The 11,622-nt window shown below is 38.4% G+C and overlaps 1 non-coding gene across 1 annotated transcript; it reads left to right on the forward strand.

Annotated features, from left to right (window-relative positions):
- Positions 1 to 7,278: 7,278 nt before the first annotated feature.
- LOC148550403 (small nucleolar RNA R71) lies at positions 7,279 to 7,382 on the forward strand. Its single transcript, XR_015893681.1, has one exon. It is a non-coding gene; the product is annotated as a small nucleolar RNA R71 (small nucleolar RNA).
- The last annotated feature ends 4,240 nt before the right edge of the window (positions 7,383 to 11,622 follow it).

Below are 11,622 nucleotides of genomic sequence, written 5' to 3' on the forward strand. Positions count from 1 at the left end.
GGATTCAGATTTTAGTCCACTTGACCAAATACAATCCTACATTGACCCTAACCCCATTACAAACCTTAAAATACCTCTTGATATGTGTATTTGTGCATTAAAATTTTGTTGATTGGTAGAAGAAGAGCAAGTCTTAGAAAGCAAGATTAGTAGAGAATTGAGAGAACCGACCCTTAGACACTAGAGTGATCAGAGTGTATACACTTCCAGTGAAGGGTTCGACGCTCGATTCTATGTTCCCGGCTTTCATAAGCTTTCTTCTTGCAAGTTTACTTGTACTTCATTTTGTGATTTGAATTAGTGAAATCCAGTTTATATTTGTTCTTGGAAGATTTATTCACTTTTCACCAAGTAGGTAGAATCATTTTGCATTTAGCTGCATTCATATAAATAGGTTGCATTTCATACATTCTACCATTCCTCTTCACTCTTTTATAGCTTCTCTTGAGTTTAGCATGAGGCCATGCTAATGTTTAAGTGTGGGGAGGTTGATAAATCACTATTTTATGGCTTATCTTGTGCTCAATTGAGTGGATTTTATCAAACTTTCATATACTTGTTCATACAAAAATGCATGGTTTTACATTTTTGCTTCCTAATTTTGTGCTATGATTGAAAACATACTTCTTTGGCCTAAACTTTGCTAATCTTAATCCTCTCTTATTACCATTCGATGCCGTGATATGTGTGTCAAGTGTTTTCAGGTTTTATAGGGCAGGAATGGCTTAGAGGATGGAAAGAAAGCATGCAAAAGTGGAAAGAATACAAGAAGTTGAAGGAATTGCTAATGCTGTCAGCCCTGACCTCTTCGCACTCAATCGATTATAACTTGAGCTACAGAGATCCAAATGAGGCGGTTCTAGTTGCGTTGGAAAGCTAACATCCGGGACTTTGCAACAATATATAATTTGTCATAGTTGCCATGCTGTTAGGTGACGCGCACGCGTGGATTACACATACGCGTGACCTCACAAAAGTTCAATCCACGTGTACGCATGATAGAGCCGCGACCTGTACGTATCAGAAATCGTCCCCAGCGATTTCTGGGCTATTTTTGACCCAATTCTTGGCCCAAAAAATACATATTAGAGGCTACAGAGTGGAAGAATCATTCATCACTTCTCATACACACAATTTTAGGATTTAGATGTAGTTTTCTAGAGAGAGAGAGGCTCTCTCCTCTCTCTAGGTTTAGGATTTAGGATTTAGGATTTCTTCTTTCAACGTCTTTCCAATTCCAGGTTTAATGTTCCTTTAATTTATGTGTTCTTCTTGTTGTTCTTCTTCTTATTCCATCTGGCTATAAACTATCCATGTTAGATTTGATGATTTTCTATTTAATGCAAATTGAGGTATTTCATATTTATTACTTCTTCTATTATTTGTTATTAATTAATGTTTTAAGTTAGATTTTCTCCTCTTGGCTTTGGTTTAGTAATTGGTGACACTTGAGTTATCAAACTCCTTTGTTGATTGATAATTGGAAGTTGCTGATTGATTTGGATCCCTCTAAAACTAGTCTTTCCTTAGGAGTTGACTAAGACTTGAGGAATCAAATTGATTAGTCCACTTGACTTTCTTTCATTCGTTGAGGGTTAACTAAGTGGGAGCAATGAATAATTTTCATCACAACTGAGAAGGATACGTTCTTGTAATTGGAAGTTGTTGGCTATCTCTCTAGCCACTAAAACTAGTCCTTCCCAAGGGAGAGGATTAGGACTCGTGAATAGAAGTTAGCTCAACTACTTGACTTTCCCTTATTCGGTAAGGGTTAACTAAGTAGAAACAACAACCTATTACGATTAATCTTGGGAAATCCAACTCTCATACCTTGCCAAAAGCTTTTATAATTGTTAGTTTGTTTCTTTTGCAATTCACTCTTCTTATTTCTCAATCCAAATCCCAAATTTACATGACTCATAACCAATAATAAGAACACCTCCCTGCAATACCTTGAGAGTCGACCCGAGGTTTAAATACTTCAGTTATCAATTTTATTAGGGGTTTGTTACTTGTGACAACCAAAACTTTTTTGCGAAAGGAATTCCTTGCTGGTTTATACGCTATACTTTCAACGAGAACTAATTTGTGAATTTCTAGATCGTGTAGGGAATCTCGTTTCGTCATTCCCGAAGTGAGATTTGCATTGAAACCGGATGACTATCCGAAAATCCAGTTTCAGATAAATAGCAGAGGGTGGAACTTTCTGTGCAACCCGTACACAAAGGTTGGGCAATTAATGATCCAAGAGTTTTATAGAAACCCCTGGTTCACATAAAAGGATATGAAGGGAGTCAATGAGAAAAATTACCAGAGCTATGTAAGAGGCAAGGTCATTGACTTCAGCCCAAGAAGCGTCAGACAAGCCCTCCACCTGCTGCATCCACCTCAGCTAACTCCTAGTTACAGTAGGAAAATGGATAAGGACCAGGAACTAGATCTAGTCATTGAAGCATTATGCATTCCTGGTTCTCAGTGGAAGCTAGGTGCTGAGAGAAAGCCGAATCACCTAAAGAGTAATGAGCTAGTCCCTTAGCTAGAGCATGGTTGGATTTCATCCGAAGGTCCATCATGCCAACTAGCAACCGGTCCGAATGCACTGTGGATCGGGCTGTCATGATTTACAGCATCATGAAGGGAGAATTAGTAGAGATGGAGGATATTATCCCAGAGTAGATATACGAGATTGCCGCCAGCCCCTACAAGAATGCTAGGCTCGGATTTTCACATCTGATTTATCGTCTGTGTGAAGCAGCAGGGGTAAAAGTGGAGAATGATGTCCCCATTCCTGTTGAAAAACCAATTACAAAGAAGAGAATGGAGACTCGCAGGGAACATCGCAAGGTGCATAGAGAAGAACAGGCAGCCACCACTGCCTCAGGGACAGCACAGTCCTCCTCAGGAATACTGGTAGCAGCTCACCTCCTCCATTGAGTAGATGAGGGTCACGAACAACAGCCACTAGCAGCAGTACACTGCGTTTGTGGAGGAGATAAGAGTGATACAGGACAGTCGTTGGGCGTATCTCTGTACCACCCTTGATGAGATGAGAGCTGCTCAGGGCTTTCAGCGGCAGAAGATCTCTCAGCTGAGACATGATTACAGCCGCCTGAGAGGACCATACGGAGCACAGCATGAGGAGAGAGATCCCACCAGGGAGATTGACGTGGTCTAGTTCTTTTCACCTTCTATAGTAGTTTGCCATTACTTTAATATGTTTCTGTTTTCTGCTATTTTGTTTTATTTATTTCATGATCCTTTATTATTTAAATTCCTAGGTTCTAGTTTAGTTCTGCTATTTTGAAAATTTCTGTTATTTGCTTTAATTCTGAAAAGTGTCTCATGTGTTCCTCACTGATTTTGAAATCAAAAAGAAAAAAGAAAAAGATGTATTGCATGAGAAATTGAGTTTATTTTTAAGAATGGTCTTATTTATCCAAATGTGGTGGTATTTTCTGTGATTCTGAATGCATGACATGAACAGTGCATATTTGAATTTGAACCAAGGGATCTTGATGTATAAAGAATAGGAATTTAAAGAACTATTATGAATTCTCTGAGGTTTGTGAAATCTTAATCCTTGAAGCAAAAGAAATAGCAAAAGAAAAATAAAAGCAAGGTCCAAGGCCCTGAGCATTAATGACTAGGGAGGTCAAACATGGTTAAAAGCTCAAAGAGTTGTTTTCCTAGTCATATGCTTGTGGTGTGAATGTGTCAAGTAATCCTTGAGATAGAGCACTAAGAATCGAGATCAAATGCATTTAACAGAGTATGCCAAAGTCTTTGAGCACCACTGTCTGGGAGTAACTGAAAGAAAAATCAGAACTTAAAGAGAGTTTCCCAGTTAAGTGCTTGTGGTGTTTTGTGTTAAGTGAAGCTTGAAACAAAACATTTAAAGTCACGGCTAGGCTCAAGGTGCAAATCACCAAAGAAAAGAGAATGAAAAGAAAACTGCTGTGTTCAAGGATTAAACTGAAGTATAAAAGAGTAGAGAATTCATAATATTATCCGGATTCTAATTCCGAATAACAGTGACATTCTCCTGATTCAAAGGATAGTGAGATGCCAAAAATATTCAGGATTGCAGTTGTAAACCCCACTTTAAGAAGAAACATGGGCTTAATGAAACTTTCACTCTCATGAAAATTCACATCCTAAGCCTATGTTAGTTTTGGTTGCTTGAAGACAAGCAACAATTCAAGTTTGGTGTTGTGATGCGTGAGCATCTTTCCTATATTTTCCTAGTGAATTTGCATTCAATTTGTTAAGTTTAATCAAGAATTAATTATCTTTTAGCCACTATAGATGCTACTTTGAGTCGTGTGCAATTCTGTTTGTTTTATGTAGCATTTGGCTGGATTTGATGGAGTTTCCACAAAAAAAGAGAAGAAGGCAAATGATACTATCAATCATGACCTCTTTGCTCTCAAACCTGAATAACTCGAGCTACAGAAGTCTAATGGATGTGATTTCAGTGGCGTTAAAAAGATAACTTCCAGAGCTTTCCAACGATATATAATAGTCCATCTCAACTTAGGCGCCAAGATGGACTATACTCCTTTGACCAAAGTTGCCAAGACTGCGCCTAACTTGAGAATTCTCAAGTTAGGCGCCATGATGAAAGAGAGGCATCCAAGGAGTTCGGCCAAGGCTGCGCCTAACTTGAGATTTCTCAAGTTAGGCGCAAGACATTAACAACAACATGCAACAATTGCCTTGACCCCTCAAGTAAGGCACAACAAATCTTCAAGTAAGGCACAACACATGAGCTCAACACGCCCTTCCTCACTGCATCCCTCAAGTAAGGCGCAACTCTTTGCCAAGTTAGGCGTGGATCTTAGTGAAGCCAAGTGGTCTCCACGCTTACAAGGCTCGCATGGATTGTTTGATTGATTCTTTATTAAACTTTAATTTTTATTTTAAAATAGGAAAATATATTATTTAGTTTTAGGAAATATAATTTACATTAATTAGGATTAGATATAAAAGGGAAAAGAATCAGCCCTTCGGGCTCTTCTCTTCTCTTGGACCTCATTCCTCAATTTACAGTTTTTCATAATCCTAGTTTTCTCTCTGAACCATGAGGAACTAAACCTCTACTGTTAAGGTTAGGAGCTCTGTCTATTGTATGGATTGATACTATTACTTTTCTATTTTAATTTATGTACTGATTTATAATTCAAGAATTGTTTTCGTTCTTTATTTTATGAATCTGGGTGGAATGGAAGTATGACCTTTGTTCTAATTGAGTTCTTTTATAACTTGGGAAAGCTCTTTACTTGAACAACAGCTTGAAAACATATTCTCCTAAATTTCTAATTATCTGGACTTAACGGGATACGTGACATATAATCCTCTTATATTTGGGTAATTAGGATTTCTGTGGCATATAAACTAGAACTGAGCTTCACCCTCTAATTGGAATTAAGTGACCAAGGAATTGGCGGTTGATGAATTTTAGAGGAGACTAAAAAGGTCTAAGGAATTAGGGTTTAGTCACATACAGTTTGCCATGATTTAAATCTTGCATGATTAAAATAGTTAGTAAGAAAAGTCAATCCGTAAAAAAGATAACTCTGAAGCCTTTACTGTTTCTCCATATATTATTCACAACATGTTTATTGCTTGCTTTCTAATATTCTAAATTACTGTTAATGCTTTTGAACCTTCAAATACCATTTTCTGTTTGCCTAACTAAGTAAATCACTTAACCATTGCTCCTTAGTCTATAAATCCTCGTGGGTTCGACCCTCATTCACCTGAGGTACTACTTGGTACGACCCGGTGCACTTGCCGGTTAGTTTGTGGTTATAAATTCCACACCATCTGCCATCTCTAGTGAGATTCTTGCGGCTTGCACCTCAAAGATTTCCAATATCTCCATTACAGAGAGAGGCATGAGGTTTATGCTTGACCCTAGGTCACACAGAGACTTCTCAAAGGTAATAGGGCCTATGGTACAGGGAATTAGGAAGCGTCCAGAATCCGACAGCTTCTAAGGTAGTTTCTTCTGAACCAAGGCATTGAGTTCCTTAGTGAGTACTGGAGGTTCTTCCTCCAACGTCTCTATTCCAAATAACTTGGCATTTAACTTCATGAGAATTCTTAGGTACCGAGCAACTTGCTCTTTCCTGGTTTCCTCTTCCTCATTAGAGGAGGAGTGGTCTTCATAGTCCATAATTTGCAACAAGGCCTTCAAGGAAACCTCTATGGTCTCCTCATGAGCCTTAGCTGCCTTCAGATCTTCAATAGGAAAGTTTTTAGTGGCCGTTGAATGCCCAGCTGCCCCATTATTGGCGTACAATGCCAGCTTTTGTGCCACTTTGGGTGTTGAATGCCCAGCTACTCCTCTGCTGGCGTTCAACACCACTGATGGCTCCTCTTTGGGCGTTGAACGCCCAGTAGGGACTCCCTTACTAGTGTTCAACGCCAATGATGGCTCCTCCTTGGGAACTGAACGCCTGGTAGGGACTCTCTTACTAGCATTCAATGCCAAAGCCTCCCCTTTAGATTCGGCCTCCACTTCTACAGTGATGGTCTTACACTCTTTTCTTAGGTTTACTTCAGTATTACTAGGAAGAGTGTTGGAAGGGGTCTCAGGGATTTTCTTACTCAGATGACCAACTTATACCTCCAGATTTCTGATGGAAGACCTAGTTTTTGTTATGAAACTGTGAGTAGTCTTAGAGAGTTTAGAGACTATGATTGCTAAGTCAGAGAGGTTCTGCTTAGAAGTCTCCATCTGTTACTAAGAAGGTGGAAATGGTCTGTTATTGAACCTATTTTGGTTTTTTCCACCTTGGTTATTGTTGATCTTTCCATGAAAGATTAAGGTGATTCCTCCATGAGGGGTTGTAGGTGTTTCCATAGTATTCTCCCATGTAATTCACCTCCTCCATCTCAGGTTGATCTGGATCATAAGCATCTCCTTCATAGGAAGTGTCTTGAGTGCTGCCAGCTATAGTTTGCATTCCAGTCAAATGCTGAGAGATCATATTGACCTGTTGGGTCAAGATCTTATTCTGAGCCAATATGGCATTCAGAGTGTCAACCTCCAAGACTCCTTTCTTCTGAGCTACCCCATTGTTCATAGGGTTTCTCTCAGAAGTGTACATGAATTGGTTGTTTGCAACTATTTCAATGAGTTCTTGTGCCTCTTCAGGTGTTTTCTTCAAGTGGAGTGATCCACCAGCAGAATGGTCCAAGGACATCTTGGACATCTTGGACATCTCAGATAGACCATCATAGAAGATACCTAGGATAGTCCATTCTGAGAGCATGTCAGGAGGACATCTCCTAATCAATTGTTTGTATCTTTCCCAAGCTTCATAGAGGGATTCACCCTCTTTTTGTCTGAAGGTTTGAAATTCCACCCTAAACTTGCTCATCTTCTGAGGTGGAAAGAACTTGGCCAAGAATGCATTAACTAACTCTTTCCAAGAGTCTAGGCTTTTCTTAGGTTAAAAATCTAACCATATCTTAGCTCTGTCTCTAACAGCAAAAGGAAAAAGCATTAGCCTGTAGACCTCAGGATCCACTCCATTGGTCTTAATAATATCACAGATTTGCAAGAATTCAGATAGGAATTTATGTGGATCTTCTTGTGGAAGTCCATGAAGTTAGAAGTGGGTGCAGTCACCAAAACCCTTCCTTGCATTAGAGATGCTTCTTCCATAGAAGTCAGAAGTGGGTGCAGTCACCAAGAACCTTCCTTGCGTCTCCTCCATCATTCGGATTGGCTGCCATGTTCGTACTTTCAGCTTCTTGTTCAAAAATTTCTGTGAGGTTTCCTTCGGAGTGTTGTGCTTTAACTTGTTGTAAACGCCTCCTTAGAGTCCTCTCAGGTTCAGGGTCAGGATCAAAGAGTGGTTCTTTATCTCTGTTCCTGCTCATAAACAAGAAAAAGAAAAACACGAAAGAAAGAGAGTGGGAGTTTCTATGTCAGAGTATAGAGAACTCCCTGTGAGATATGAAAAAGAAAAGAAGAATGAGAGTAGAGGATTGAGAAGAAGAATTCGAATATTAGGAAGTAAAAAGAGAAATTAGAATTAAAATATTTTTGTTTTTATTTTATTTATTTATTGAATTCGAAAAACAAGAGGGAAATTAAAAGCTAATTAACTAAAAGGATTTAAAATTAAAAGGTGATTTTCGAAAAAGAAGAAATAAGTATTTAAAATTGAAAAAGTTTTAAATTTTAAAAAGAAAGTAAGCTAGGTAAGTTTTAAAATTAAAAGATAAAGATAAGATGAAGATTTAAAAAGAAGTTAAGAGAGATGAGTTTTAAATTAAAAAGATTTGAAAATCAAATTTGAAAAGATAGCAAAGATTTAAAAAGATTTGAAATTTTAAAATTTAAAAGAAAGATAAGATATGAAAGAATCAAATTAAAAGAAAGATATGATAAGATTTGAAAAGTTTTGAAAATATAGGATTTGAAATTTAAAATTTAACTTTACTAACAGAAAAACACCAAACTTAAAAAAATTTTAAATCAAGATAAGAAAAGAAACAAGATTTTTGAAAATTAAAGAAAGATAAAGAAATAATTTTTATTTTTTTCTGAATTAATGAAGAAAGAGAAAAACAACCAAAAGAAACGAAACTTAAAATTTTTAGATCAAAGACACTAGTTTTTCGAAAATTAGAAAGAAAAATACCAAAAGATACCAAACTAAAAAATTTTAAGATCAAACAAAGAAAAGAAACAAGAACAACTTGAATACCAAGAAGAACACTCAAGAGCAATTTTCAAAAATTTTAAAGAAAAGATAAACACATAAGGGACACCAAACTTAAAATTGACACTAGACTCAACCAAAAGACAAAGAAAAGATGGATTTTGAAAAAGATTTTGAAAAAAAAAGAAAATAAAAGACACGATTAAAGACCTACTAAACCTTAAAAAGTACCTAATCTAAGCAACAAGATAGTTTGGTAGTTTGTCAAACTCGAACAATCCCCGGCAACGGCGTTAAAAACTTAGTGCGCGAAATTTAACTCCGCAAGTTTCGCACAGATAGACTGGCAAGTGCACTGGGTTGTCCAAGTAATACCTCAGGTGAGTGAGGGTCGAATGCCACGGAGATTGTCGGATTGAGCAAGCAATGGCTACCTTGTAGATCTTAGTCAGGCGATTAAAAAAGATAGTTGTTATGAAAAATGCATAAAAACATAATAAATAAACTGTCACAGAATAGGAGTGAAATCAGTGATATAAGAACGGTTGAGGCTTCGGAGATGCCTCCTCCTTCTGGATCAACTTTTCTCACTGTTGTTCTGTGGGTTACCTGAAACTGTAGGTCGATCTCAGACGAGATCTTCTGTACTGGTCGGAGCTAACGTGTCCGGCTGGTGAGTGGAGGCTGGAGCGATTGCGTCCGACTTGTTTGACTGGCTATGCTGCTGATCCTTTGTCACCGGAGGGTAGTGGTACCTGCAAGGGACTCCGGTGCTTAAGTCAGCAAGGGTATTAAACAGGTTTTGTGTAGAATCAGAGTATGAGTTATACCTGGGTGCTCCAGTGTATTTATAGAGGTGTGGAGTGACCCTTTTAGATAAGATAAGTTAGTTATCTTATCTTATCTTATCTTTGGGTGAGGTCATCTTATCTTCATGGGAACCGCCCTTATCTCTATAGGCTTGGGCTACCTTTGAATTTGGGTCGTGTTCCTCTATTCGGACCCTTTATTTGGGCTTTCTTGGTAATTTGGCCGAGCTCTTTGAGAAGAGACCGGATAGTCAGACCTGAAGAGGTCGGTCGCCTTGTCGCTAAACATCCCGGGTCGGATAGCTCGACCCAGGGTATGAACAGTGCCCCTGCTCGAGCTCGGTCTTTCTTTTTTAAGGTCGAGTCTTAGTTTTAGGACTTCGATATTTCTCTGCTGAAGCCGAACTCGAGCATCTTGTTGACTTCATCTTTGTAGTGTTCCCCCTTTTTGAATATGGAACGTTTTTTGTTTCTTTCTCTTTCTTTTAAAAAATGCGCGCTTTTGTATTAGTGCTCTTGCCTTGGGAATGTGCGAGGGTTTAATACCCTCATTAATTGTTTTTAATGCCCCGTTTCCCTTGCTTCTTCATTTTGAATTTCATAAACTGTTTCCCCTTCTCTGTAACTTCTCCTCTTCTTTTTCGCTTTCAGTTTTGCTTGAAACTTGCATCTTTGCGTTTCTTTCTGCGACGTCATTTGGTGATTTCTTGGTGTTTGGCTCGAAAGGCGATTCTGTCTCTCCGTCTTCAAACTTTCTTCGAAGTTTCTTCCTTTGTTCAGGTTGGTTCTTCTCTTTGTTGTTCTCATCATTTTTTCTGGTAAAGCTTTGACTCTGACTAAATGCATGTTGAAAAGCTTGAACCTTTTTGTAGTCTCGTGTTTGCTCGTCACTGTAATGTATTTTATTCTGGCTTCCTTTTCGTATTTATGCATACTCCTGGTACTTCTATTGAGGCTTTTTAGGGCTTTGCATATTTTGCTGCTGCTTCTGGTTGTTCTTTGATACTTTGAGTTTTGTGAAACTGCACTTGTTTGCTTCTGAAAAGATTGCCCCTTGATTTTTGCCCTATTGATAGCTTTCCTTACTACTGAACTTTGTAGGAGATAACGATACTTGTTTTGATTTTCTTTATTTGTTTGAGGGGGGTTTATTTCTTTGAAAAAAGATTGCGTCTTTGATGATTTCTTCCCGGATATATTTTGTTGCTTGGTAGCTTCGTTCGTTAATTAAACTAGGATGGTGAGTCTGGAAGGTGGTTATTTTGATGGCTTTACTTGGTTTGTGGCTCGTAGCTTTCTTCTCGAAGTGTCGCTTTAGTTCAAAAAAGGATTTATTGTTTTCCTGCTAGGACGTATCAAGATGTAGGCTTGTAGGTTTTCCTGAATCCTTGTCTTGTTAACTGCCTCCAAAGGATGCCCCTGGATCTTTTTGGTGTGGGTCTTGGGGTTTCCTTTTGTTGCTTGTACTGCGCTGGATTATGTTGGCCGAGTTGTTTTGATTTCGTCCGAGATATTTTTTAGTAATCCAATCTTCTTTTCTTGTTTGTAGGACTAGTTGGCCATGTCTTCTTGCAAAAATATTGTAGAGACGTCCTCTAAGGTCCCTGAGGGAATGTCCGATTGGTTGGATTCCCTTGTTCTAATGTGTGTTTCTGTGGTAAATGCTGAATTCTGTGTGGAGCTTAGGAAACATCACCGCCTCTGTAAGAGTAGAGATCAAGAAAGGAATTATGAATTGGTAGCACCTGACTCTGAGGAGAGGGTTTGCTTCCCTGCCCTGACCCAGGGGGAGTGCCCTTTCTTTTATGCTTACGACTATTTTTTCAGCCAGTTGGACATCACTTTTTCCTTTACTTCCTTTGAGACCGATTTGTTATGGTCGTGTAATATAGCTCTATCCCAGCTTCATCCGAACTCCTGGGGCTTTATTAAGATTTTTCAGCTTCTTTGCGAAGAGTTGGATGTTACCCCTTCTCAGACTCTTTTCCTTTATTTGTTTGTTTTAACTAAACCCGGGATTTCTTCAAAAAAGAAAGCCTCGTGGGTCTCTTTTAGATCTGCACAAGGACATAAGGTTTTTACTATATATGACGAGTCCTTTAGGGACTTCAAGAATTATTTTTTCAAGGTCC

The sequence above is a fragment of the Arachis ipaensis genome, chromosome B7 (assembly GCF_059453495.1).
Source record: "Arachis ipaensis isolate K30076 ecotype BB chromosome B7, ASM5945349v1, whole genome shotgun sequence".
Taxonomy (NCBI): Eukaryota; Viridiplantae; Streptophyta; class Magnoliopsida; order Fabales; family Fabaceae; genus Arachis; species Arachis ipaensis.